The sequence below is a fragment of the Protopterus annectens genome, chromosome 2.part1 (genome assembly GCF_019279795.1).
Source record: "Protopterus annectens isolate FY-2018-M chromosome 2.part1, PAN1.0, whole genome shotgun sequence".
Lineage (NCBI taxonomy): Eukaryota > Metazoa > Chordata > Ceratodontiformes > Protopteridae > Protopterus > Protopterus annectens.
In genome coordinates, this window is record NC_056729.1 from 87350095 (window position 1) to 87363026 (window position 12932).

Consider the following 12932-nt stretch of genomic DNA (forward strand, 5'->3'; position numbering starts at 1 on the left):
TAAGGACTATAAAAGTACTTAGGGAGACACTGCCAGGCAAAAATTTTAAACTTTGTGGATCTGATGGCAACTCTTGAAAATAGACATGTTTTATCCCATCCTTCTTACTTTTCAATCTCCTATCAGCCCACACTAGTTCTAGTCATCCCTTGCTTATTACATTCTGCCGGAGCCATGGCAGCCACACTGACCAATATTTGTCTCACTGCTAAAAGGCCCCTAGCTTGCAGAAGGAAAGTAACTGATTTAGATTATATATCCAATCCTCGGTTAGCTACCTGTAATTTTCCTGCTATATGAAGAAGGCTAGTATACAGAAATCTAAGCCTAACCTTCAGACTGTGGGATTGTTTTGCCTGTTCCCATGACATCTAGGCTTTCGCTTGCTGTATCTGACACCAGCATCTAATCTCCATGCCTGTCTCATGTTAGCTATTGAGGCTGTATATGAGTGTTCTATTACAGTCTTGCAAAAACTAATGGAAGCAACCAGTTCTTCCAGGGGGTGCATCTGTTAGTTTCTCATTGTCTTATAAAGAGGTTTCATAGCCAGCATCATGAGGAGGAATGACAGTGTTGTTTGTTTCTTAAAATCAGTCCAGAAGGCCAATTGTCACACACTGATTGTGGTGATCATTGGTAAACACCAAATGCTTCCAGATGGAGTTATAGTCCTGGGCCTGTAAGAGGTAAAACAATCAGAAAAGCATTGTTTCCAGGTACAGGGCTGTATTTAGAACACTCAGGCTGCCTTCCTTATCGGAGGCACGTAGTTTCAACCAGGCTACTTGGAGTCTGTGGTCTTCTCAAATACAGTCCTTGATTATGTTAATAAACCTCCTATTAAATCAGGCAGGAGAAAACCTGGAAATGTTCGGGATAATATAACATTAATGGCAGAATACAGAATTTCAGGAATAGTCTGGTACATTTTTCTACGGAACTTTCATCGGCTTAAACTAGATCCCTAAGTATTTTATAGAATTACAAGAAAGGCAAAAAAGATGTGTAAGCACTGAGCTGTTAAAAAGTATCCTTCAGCAGAACCACATAAAATTCATTAAGAGCTTTTGTCCGATCTGGACTTCCTCCGAATGAATGACAAAATCCGTAAGACACTCCCATTAAATACTGGTGCAGGCAATCAAAAATCAAATCCCATTGGATAAACCAGGATAGCAGCATAAATTGAACAATTAAAACTGGACGTTGAAATCAATGTTAAACTCTTAAAGTAACAGGTAAAAATGTATAAAAAACTGATGTCAAGAACAAGTTCAATATAAAATATATGATTAGTACTTTAGGTGCAACGGTAGCATTGTCGCCTCACAGCAAGAGGTTCTCCTGTTTGATTCTTGGCTGGAGGGCCTTCTGTGTGGAGTCTGCATGTCCTCCCCACAGTTGAATGGCATTCGAAAGACATGTGTGAATAGGCGTGCCTTCATTGATGGTTGGGCGTCGGGCTGGCACTGCAAAAATCTACTGCCAATCATTAGCAGACCAGAGTTCTGCTGTGGCGACCCCTAACCAGGAAAAGCCAAAAGAAGAAGAACAACTTTAAATGTGACAAAATGCTTCCAAGTACAGGGCTGCCTTCCACAGCACACATGTGCCTCTATTTCATTTCCAGACTTCAACTGGGATCCCATCTGAGCCTGAAGATTTACTCATATCTTGTTGGGATAGTCATACCTCTTACTGCAAGGAGGCTGGACAAAGCCAACAATAATGAGACAGCAAAGGTAAGGACAACTTTTGAATACTGCCCTTACAAACTTTGAAAGTTGATAAGAATAACAGAGTTTTACATTAGCATGTATTTTCTGAAGGATACGAAGTTTGAAAGTGAAATGACTATTATTATTTACTGACTTCAATCCTCACTGGCAAGTAAATCACAGATTTTATGAGGAACACACCAGAATATTAGGCATACACATCTGGACATTGTAAGAAAATATGGACATTTGAGAGGTATGGTGATAATATTCCCCTTAGTTCTTCTAAATCCACAGTTGCTAGTAGTTTCTGTGTTGCGATGATGTTAACCTTGCGGTAAAGGGGGCATGCTACAAAGGCCTCCAAATTAATCTCTCTTTCTAAACTCTCATTATATAGAGAGACTGATAGCATTTATAAAACCTTTGTAGAATTATCCTTCAGTCCACTGAAATTAGGCTGTTATTACAGAATAGTTCAGGAATTATCTCTGGGCCATTTGTGGTCAGAGTCTTACATTTTTTTTTTTTTGAAAAAAAAAAAAAAAAAAAAGACGCTTTTATTAACCAGTTTGGAAAGAAATACCACAGACTTGGTGTGGCAAAAAACAACCCCCTCCCACAAAAAAAAAAAAAAAAAATGACACTAAAATGTTAATGAATATCTGCAACTGCAAAACTCTGAAAGTAAAAGTAAACAGATCAAAAATTCATTCTACAAAGGTTCAGTGAATTTTATCATCCCTTCTATATAGGCAGAGTTGAGAGAGCGAGAGACTGATCTGGAACATTCCATAGCTATGAAGTAGCTCTCAGACAAGCAGATGTCTGCACCACCACATGACAGCAGCAATATTCCCAATGGAAACAGCTTCAGATCCCTACACACAGTCCATTCGCTCAATGTGTTGCCACTTCAGTTTTCAAATTAACACACAATTTAACCTGCCAAAGTACGGCCCACCTTAGCTAAATAACTAGTAAGAATGGCCTTAAAGAGTTTGTAGTCATGGTTCAAAACTGAGATTAGCCTATACGAGGATGGTAACCTTGGATCATCCCCCCTTCAGGGACAACCACTTTTAACAGTTGGGAGTACCACACAGTAATGATCTTTGATCAGGCCCCAATCACCGTGACATTGGAGGTGTTTAGTGGGGCCCTAGTGGAAAAGTAATGGAATGTTCCAGCTCAATCTCCCCCTTCTGTAATTTGGCAGAAGTCCACTGGACTGTGTCAGGCCCCAGTGCATTACATGCTACCTCTATTATATTTATGGATTTAGAGTGTGTGTCTACTGGGTGGCCATGGTGGTGCAGCTGTTAGCATTGCTGCCTCACAGCAAGAGGTTTTCCAGTTCAATTCTCGGCTGGGGTGCCTTCTGTGTGGAGTCTGCATGTCCTCCCTGTGGTCACGTGGGTTTCCTCCGAGTGCTCCGGTTTCCTCCCACATCCCAAAGACTGCATGCAGTAGGTGGATTGGACTCTCTAAATTGGCCCTAGGTGTGTGTGTGTGTGTGTGTGTGTGTGTGTGTGTGTGTGTGTGTGTGTGTGTGTGTGTGTGTGTGTGTCTTCTGTGGAATGTTGGGCACCGGGCTGGCAACTCAACACCGTAAAACTCCACTGCCAATCATGAGCAGACAGATGATCCGCTGTGGCGACCCCTAACCGGAAAAAGACGAAAGAAGAGTGTGTGTCTACTCCTGTGTTTCCTGTGCTCAGTAGCTGATGGATCACTCCACAGTTTTGTCGCTGGTGCATAATAATGCAGTATACTGACTGAAAGCTGTACATAATCAGTCAGATACTCTACTAGTACACCAGCTAGTTCTATATAATAAAATTAATGAAGGAAAAATAAAAGATAAAAAGGCTAGAGGTTAGCACTGCCCATCCTTGCACCTCAAGAGGAGTGATGCAAGTTTGCCCCTTCAGGCCTACACAAAACACTGTTGGAACCTCACTGGGCAGGTACAGTCATTTAATTTTTTAGAGCAGATATATGGGGACTCCCTAACAGCAGGTCCCTAGAAAGTGGCCTGCTTATTAATAATCCACAAAAAGTACAAAGTTCCAATATGAAAAAACAAACTAAGTTCAGATCATACTTTCCCAAAATATACCTAGGTTGTGAGAAAAACTTGGGGGCTTTAATCTGCCCCAGCAGCTACAAATTAGAGTCCAAACAACTAACTGATATGTCTTGGAAAAAGATTCAACTGTATTCTACCTTTCTTGTTAATAAAAGATTAAGCACAAATGCACTAACACATTTTGAAATATTGCTTCATTTCTTGCAATATGTCCCCAAAACACTGCATTGCAATAGTAATCCTCTTTAGCAGATGGGTACCGAAGTTTAGTTCTGATCCCTACTCACAATGTTCACCCTCTATGCACTCTGATACACCTGTTAACCTGGTATTCTTCCATGAGAACTCTTTCCTCTGCATCAGTCTTTTCTTACAAATCCTCCATAATGACCTCCTAGACAAATACCCTTTCCTTTAATTGGGGATTTTCAGATTGTAAATGATACATTTAGTTGAAATGTGTGGACAGGGCCTTCTCAACCTCCTTGTTCCTATGATCCACTTTCAGAGTTTCAGAATAAAATCATCAAGTTTATTGTTCATTATCTGAATTTGTGTTACAATCTTCATGAATGCAGAACACTACTGCACAGATGGTAGAAGATGACTGGGTGCAGGAGGTTCTATTCCTGTGGATGACCCCTCAGACAGGTTCAGAACTTTTTAGCAGTCAACATTTTCAGAATTCACAATTTTTAGATTTTTTATTTACTGAAATTATATATGACAACAGACCATGTCCATTAATGAACATTAATTTATTAATACATTTTCACACTAAAGAAAGAATGAGTGCTTATTTATTGAGTTTTACTTTTCTGTTACTGCTTTAGAGCTACAGTAGGGTATGACCATCTCCCTTTGCTGCCATGCCAACAATAATAATTTTATTTTTGATTCTACTGTTTATTTGCAGTCCTGTGGCACAGCAGTGCAGTGGGGGTGGGGATACCTTTGCACCAGCTCGTGTACTTTGTTTACGGGTTATTTTTCATCTTCTTACATTTATTTACAATATTTTTCCAAATGATGCTGTTTCAGATTACCATTAAACAAAATCTGCCTTTGGTATGCAAGGGCAACACCCCTCACTTTTCTTTTTTTCACAATATGAAATCTAATAACTCTGATTTCACTTTTCAGCTTCATCAGCACATTACAAGTTATTTTGGATCTTGACCTTTACATTGAAAAATCAAGTTATTCATTGCAAATTACACAGAAAAGCAAAGTCAAGCAATAACTACGTATATGGTTATACCTGTTGTCATCAAGTTCTGTCCGCTGTTCCATATGGTGAACTCTGTACAGCTAGAAGGCTCTGTACTAAAATAAAAAAACAGGATTATCTTTGTGAAGCACAGAATATGACTGCCTGCTTCTTAGACAGAGGTTATGAATCTATTTACAAGAAGCTTAATGGTTGGTGTGTATTGTGAAAGCCATGATGATTGTTTTGAAAATAGTTCTGCTTTTAAAAAGGTATAGCAATATTGATATGAGAAATGTCAAACAGCTATTTTTATAACGCAACATACTTGTTTTTCTGATTACCCGGTTTATTTTTTTTATATTCATCAGAATTACTAGTAGATTGTTAGGCAGCTCCCTATTTTTGAGATCAGTTTTGTTTTCCTGTTGCCTCCTTCAGTACAGACAGAAATGTGTCTGAGTTTCAGAGGGAAAATAATGCACTTACAGGTATTATTAGACAGTTGAATTTTCCCCTGTGGCTTTCACATTATTTCTAACGGAACAGAGGTCGATTCTGATGAGAGTAAAACTCATAATGTATGTGCCATGCTACATATGATTTATAAGGTATAAAATGCCTGAATGGTGGGTTTATATCAATCAGATTTGGGATGACCTTAAATGTTATGTTCAGTAACACATTCCAGACATACAGAATTAAAGAAGGTGGGAATGCAGTTGCAGAACATGCTTGTACACGTCATGGTCGATAGTACTGGATTGTTTATGTTTATTGTATTAGAATCTGCTAGCCCTAATTTTCAGGATAGCATATCCATAAAAATATAGCTTTATTTTCAAATTTCATAACTTTTCTCCACGGGCCTTGATCAAGAGGTAGATCTTTAATAGCTGATTACTTAATTGGCACCATGATTTGATTTCTTATGAATATTGATGTCACAATTTAACATCTGTAATTTGTTTTAGGTTTGGAGTCATTAAAGGCTTGTTGCCAAAGCTCTGGACAGCTTTTACTTCTTTTTTTACTTTTTGTCTTTGTGACATTATTAAACATTAGCAACCATCTATATACTTCTGCAAAATAATTGTCATCTGTTTTAAAAAAATGAGAATTACTAGTATCTAGATATGACGTACCAGCACTGCCTTCTAACCTTAAGATGACACTGTTCTATGATTAATCCCCACAATACTTAACTACATGACAAATGTGTGACCACAACCATGACTGGATATAGTTTGCTGGGAAGTGTCTTAGATCAGTATAATTATATATTCTGAATAGCATTTCCATGACCATAGCAACTAGATTCCAAATGTCTCAACTTTCCTATAGTTTTCTGGAATGTATAAAATGCATCATTTGGAATAATTACTTACATTTTTTGTTCAACATTTTTTAATGGAATGCATTAAAAGATACCTCCAAAAGGCTATACAATAAATATCAACATATATTTTCTTCCCTATTTCATATGTGGGTAACATATTGGTGGACTTCACTTAATGAATGATCTAAACCTATAAAGAGAAAAAAAAGATTTTAGCAGCCTGTGAGTTAAAACCAAAATTTATTGCATGACTTTCACATTTCCTGTAGTTCTAGTAGAAAACCAAAGCTGGAACTGAACTGACATTGACTGTTTAGAGAAGGAAATAAAAATATAAGAAAAAGACAAAACACATACAGCATCTAAATAAGAGCTTAAAAATCTCAATAAAAACAACCCATTTCAGCTGTGGATTCCATGCTTAAGGTATGCTTTTCCAATACCTTTACAAGGTCCCGAAGCAGGGACCAAATGAAAGAGCTATCTGCCTCTTCTACTTCTGCCCTGTAATGCTGACGGGCTTTGACTATATTATTTGTCTTCTGATAGCCGACATGCTCTGCTTGAAGGATTTGCCAAGTGACCAGCAAGGGCAGCATGCAATGAGATTGCATTCTATCCAGTGATGTCACAAAACTTGCATCCTATCCAGTGATGTCACAAAATGCACTGTTGTCCTCTGAGATAGGCAAGAAGTAGCAGCAGAAGGTTTTACAAGTGTTGACAACTAGGGATAAAGAAAAAGGATGCTTCACTGCATTTTAATATTTGTACAAATAAATAACCCCCTTGTTTTATAAATTACCCCAATGACGAAGATCGTTCATTCTGTTCTTGTCTTCACACAGTAGTAATTAAATAAACATTGCTTTGCTTGCAGAAACTTACTAGGAAGGTTCACACAAGTCCGCAGTTGATGGCACCATCGTAAGCAGTCCATTTACATAAAAACATTATTAAAATTAATTTTCTGTAGTTACGGATTAGTGTTGTACAATTTTTCTACAACTTTTGTAACAAAAAAGTCACTTTCTAGCCAAGTATAATGCACTTCAGTAGGAGAATGACACAATTTTCTCTGCAGTGTCAACTGTTAAGTAAATTATGGGAAGATGGGAATGCCTTTCAAAAATGTTAAGGATTCTGCCTGAACAAATAACCCCCCTTTGCACACAAAAGGTAGCTGAAGGGCAGGAGAGTGACTCAAGAGCCAAAATCACATCAGTCCTTGTACAATACACAGATCTTCCCCTGTCCTACAGGGATCTCCCACTTCCTAACCCATCACTCATATCTTGTTTAATAGTATCATATGCTGTACAAGCACACTGTTGGAGGTCACCAGTGAAATGCTTCTCTAAAGAAAACTAACAAACCAAACAGAGGAAAAATAAAAGACTTGATTTAAATGCTGAGTTGGGTGCTTCTAGCAGTGTGGTTCAGGTAGGCTGGCTTTGTCTGTTCCCTGCAGCATACTGGGCCTGACTCTGTCATGGCATGCTGTGACAGCAGGGGTGGGACCCATGGGGGTTTCACAAGCAGTGGGGGAATGGGACACAGACCCAGGGGCAGTAGCATTGTCTGCTGCCATCTTGGTTTGAGAGGTCTGCTCTGTGTCAGCTTTGCTGGTATCCTGTCCACGTTTGCCACTGAAGATTTGCCTCTCTTTATCTAGAGCCGTGTTCTGTAAGAAGGAAGAATAAACAAAAGACATATCAGAAAGGCTCCTTATCACACAACTGGCATTAGTATAAACACTATTTTAAAGCATGCAGTACTACAGGAAAAGGAGGAATAGCCTGAGTATTGTAGCACTTAAACACGTACTAGACTGCTTTATCAAATGGAAGTGGTAACAGAAGTCAGAAACAGTCCGTTACCTCTATACTGCAGCCTTTCCCAAAGGTTTAAAGCAACTTATTAGACAACGGGAAAGGTACAAAAGCAAGATGTTAAGTGTTTTGAAAGGACTTCAATCAGGTGACTTTGTGCAATATATAAAACCTTTAAGCTATAGTGAACATTTAGCTCAGTCCTTATCACAGCTAAACAGGGTTTTGTGTAGTAATGGTGGTGTGACTCAGGAAGCAAAATATTTGTATTCATGAATACAAAGACTATATCTGAAAATGCCATTCACAATGAGAAATTAAGTCTTAAGCAGGATGTGAAGTTCTCTAATGTTGCTATGTACTCCTAATTGGAGTGGAACACATAATAATGTCTGGATATTTTCTACTCTGTAGACCTGCAAAAATATATACATGAATAAAATAAAACACAGTCAGACATAATGTCTGGATATGTTCTATTCTGTAGAGCTGCACAAATATATACATGAATAAAACAAAACACAGTCAGACACATAAATACATGATCTGGCATTTCAATACAAATTTCAACAAGTTATTTCTCCTTTTCCTAGATAACTAAAAAAAAAAAAAAAAATCAATGTGCAGCGGCATAAAGCAGAGCAGCTGTAGTTCGTACGTACCATCGCCTTGGACCTAATCAGAGGAAAGCAATGCAGGCATGGGGAGGGGGGAAGGGGAAGAAGCACATGGACAGAAACTAGACTTACTTTAGGCAGAATGAACAAGTGCAACTGTTATGAAACAAACAGCATACAAATACAAATATTTCATAGCAATATTCCCAAGATGTAAGTACTGTACTTCAACTAACTGTGACTCAGCTTTCAGCTTACAATCTGACTCGGAAAAGTGGGGAACCATTCTGTTTTGATTATTAATCATTCTTTTTGTCTCAGTCATAAACTATTTTGAATACAAGGTGGTAATTAGTTTGCTCAGATACTCGCTTGTAAATGGAATAGCTTGCCAATCAAGGGACAGACTGTGCTGCTGGGCAGACTACATAGCACAAGTGACCATATTATGTAGTAATGAAGAAGACACATGATTATATGATTTAGGAAGGCCATTGGTAACTTTGTCTCTCTGGCATATAACACCTAATGACTATCTGCTGTTATTCTTTTCCCATAGTAACAGTAAGCAAAGCCTTCAGAGAAGCCATAACAATGTCAGCGAGTAAATGTGTGTGTATACAGTGTATGATGAGCTGTGCAAGTAATAATGAACAACTTTACAGTGATAAGGTATAGAAACAAACAAGGCAGCATAAATCCAATACCTCTTTGCAGATAAACCATGCAACTTTGCAATCTAATATTGTACATAGGTACCAGTGTAACATCAGACAACCATCTGATATCTCTTACACAATGCAAGGACTCAGATTTGATACCATTTTGATTAATCACACTAGTCTGAAAAAGAGTATTCAGTGTTACTCAAAGAAGCAGAAAATAGCAGGTATAAGCTGCAGGATATCAGGACTCGCGTGTCTCTGAAAACAGTTAAAAAATAAAAGTTGGGCAAAAGGAGACAGAAAAAGCCTCCTTACTAAACAGATGGTCCCAACATGTATCACCAAAACTTGCTATCGTTAGTGGCTTTGCTTTCTGAGAAGATCAGCAGCCCTGACCTTGGGTCAGACTGAGGATGCTGTGGTCATGATTCTTGGATCGAATTTGAGTTGGTGGAGAGAATGTGTTTAGCCAATCTACCCTACTCAGTGTTAACAATTTAAGAAGTGTGTCTGAACTGAGTGATTTATGGATATGTTGGGCTGAATGAAAGTCTAAGCACGTACAAAATTAGTAAATGGCAGCAAGAAATGTATGGCAAGCAATGAGGGACACAGCAGCAACAGCAAATGTAGTGGAGGCAGCTACCACTGTTATAAATAACTCAAATGTACACATCAGACCTCTGATCATAACTAATAATAACCAAATACTAGAACTTGTTGTCATACAGTAAATAAGATTTATGTAATATACTTTTAACACAACCAAATAAACATCCTTAAAAATGCTTTATTAATTAGAAAAGTTTCATACTCTACTTCTTGTGTGCCTTGTGATCATTCATACTCCTGCATGGTAGTTTCTTTTACTGACTGTGCTGCAAAATGACCTATTCACAGAAACTAGCATCATGAATTTTGTTATGATACACTATGTGGCCTTCTGCTTATAAGTACTGTAATCCCACTCTGTATGGTACCTTATATTAGTAACACTATTATTTTTCTCACTTACGTGTCCAAAATATTTCTTAGTATTTTTTCATCTGGCTACACCAACACTTAACTTTTTATGATTTCAGCAAACTCATTTTATGCAGAGTGTTTAATTTACAAAATATCACTGGTATGAACATATCTCCAGATTCACAAAGCAGGCGGCTAAGAGATGCACTCTATAAATGCGCAATGTTAAATCCTTAGTATTTTTAGTATAGTTTAGTTCAGGAATGCAATCTTCTGTCACAGTTATTGTGTTCTATGAAAAAAATGAACTGAAAAAATAAATAATTAGGAAGTATAAACATCAGAATCTGAGCCACGTGTGAAAGCCATACTGATTCTGTTGGCCAGAAGATGTGTTGTGTCAAAAATAAGAGACAAGCAAAAACTGCATGCAGCCTCATTAATGATTGCGTGTTAAAAGTTACAATTTATTTTATTAAGCACACACTGTATAGTACCAGGGTTTTGCTTCCAGTTTAATCCAGAATCTCATCTGTAGAGAATTCAGCCATGATATCCCACATTACAATTCAAACTACTGAATAAAATATACACAATAAAATCAACTAAAAATGTTTCTTCTAACGATCACAATATAAAGCTCATTAGACACAAAGATTATTACAGTACAGACTTTCTGAACCTTCCTGTACTGCTTACTTTGACTTGTAAGTTAGTTTTGTTTCTTTAGAGAGAAAGGAGAACACAATCCACATTACAAAAAATATACACAATTCTTCTTTATCAGATGACAATACAAGTACATACTTTTCTGGTGTGACTTCTTTTCCTTTATAAAGGAATGCAATGTGTATGTGTGATGTCCCTGCACTGGCTCAGTAATCAAGGAGCCGGAATCCTCACCAATGGCAACAGTAAGGGATGTACACAAAGGGAGGATGACAAATACACACACAGTAAATTGCAATTTCCCTTAAGAGCACACAGAGATCACAGTCAGTCTGGGGCTGGTTTTTGCCTTTTTCTCCAGATCCTCAATAGGACTCTCCACTGGCACAGCTATAGGGTTGAGATCTCAGCTGAGTGGTCAAGCCAAAACCTCCAGCACCCTCTCTGTCCAACCAGTGCTTCATGTCTGTGTCCAAGTAGCTGACACACACACACACACACACACACACACACACACACACACACACACACACACACACACACACACACACACTTTGGGATTTGATTTATATACAAACACACACACACACACACACACACACACACACACACCTGGGAAAGGCTGGCACATATTTACTAGCTATGCCTCTTCTGCTCAGACTGCCACCATCTACTCATCAGCTACTATAAGGCTCTTACCAAAGGGCATCCAATCCTACTGTGTAATGTTACTAATAATCAAAATGGTAGTCTGACCAAGAGCAAGGATATTGGAGTGGCCTGTACAGTGTCACCAAATACATATGCAAGTACTCTAAGAGCTTAAATATGCCTCACAAATATCAGCCACAAAGACAGGTTTAAATATATTTAATAATAAATAATAAAACAACAAGACAATACTCAGAAAACATACACAGTTACTTCAGAGTTTACAATCACAGGAAATATTTTAAAACAACATTGCAGGACTGTCTGAAACAAATACAATGAACATCTAAACTAATCTTTACTATATTCCTATCTATATCTAAAATAAATGATTATGCCCTAAAGCTTACTTACACCCAAGCAGATGTAATGATGAGTGGATGTTTCCAGGTCAAAGACAAAATACAAAATGCACAGTCTTTCTCTGAGACAGTTATTAAATTAATATCACATTTTACTGTTGGGTTAGCCTGCATGACATCACTTTGTCACCTGACTTAAGTTTCTGTTCAGCCTTGGAACTGAACAGAATTTTAACAACTCTGTGTTAAAAATACATATCTCTCAGAACTGTGCAGCTGCTAGGAAGTCAGAAAGCAATAAAACACTTTTTACATTTACATTTTAAACCTAGTAACTACTACCCTCCAAGACAATAGAAAAAAACTTCTAGCTCTAGACATCCTGTCTTCTCGCTGCATTGAAACTAACTTTTATAGCACATCGTAAAGCACTTAATTTCAACTTATTTTCTTGAAGTTTTGTAAGTTAATCTTCTATGTTCCAGCAGGGTATGCTGTGGTTACATTCTTGAAGCTCAGTACATAACATACAGTTCTGTATAAATTATATTAATATTCACAAATGACATAGAATTATTTACAAAATTCCAGATAGGTGGGCTGGCAGTGTCTCCTTTTGTTACATTTCTATATAAATCATATTAGTATTCTCAGCTGACATATAATTATTTACAAAATTCCAACTAGCAGGGCTGGCAGCATTTCAGTTTGTCACAGTATGCAACACACTGAGCTTGAAAATGGAATATGGTTTATATCACTGAATCTTGCTTCAGCAAAAACAATCAAAGATACTGATTAAGATTAA

General features: G+C 37.7%; 1 long non-coding RNA gene across 1 annotated transcript; it reads right to left on the bottom strand.

The window, feature by feature from the left end:
* Positions 1 to 6585: 6585 nt before the first annotated feature.
* LOC122793979 lies at positions 6586 to 11347 on the bottom strand. Its single transcript, XR_006363599.1, has 2 exons — positions 8857 to 11347; positions 6586 to 8046 (listed from the first exon to the last, which is right to left on the bottom strand). It is a non-coding gene; the product is annotated as an uncharacterized LOC122793979 (long non-coding RNA).
* Between the last annotated feature and the right edge of the window lie 1585 nt (positions 11348 to 12932).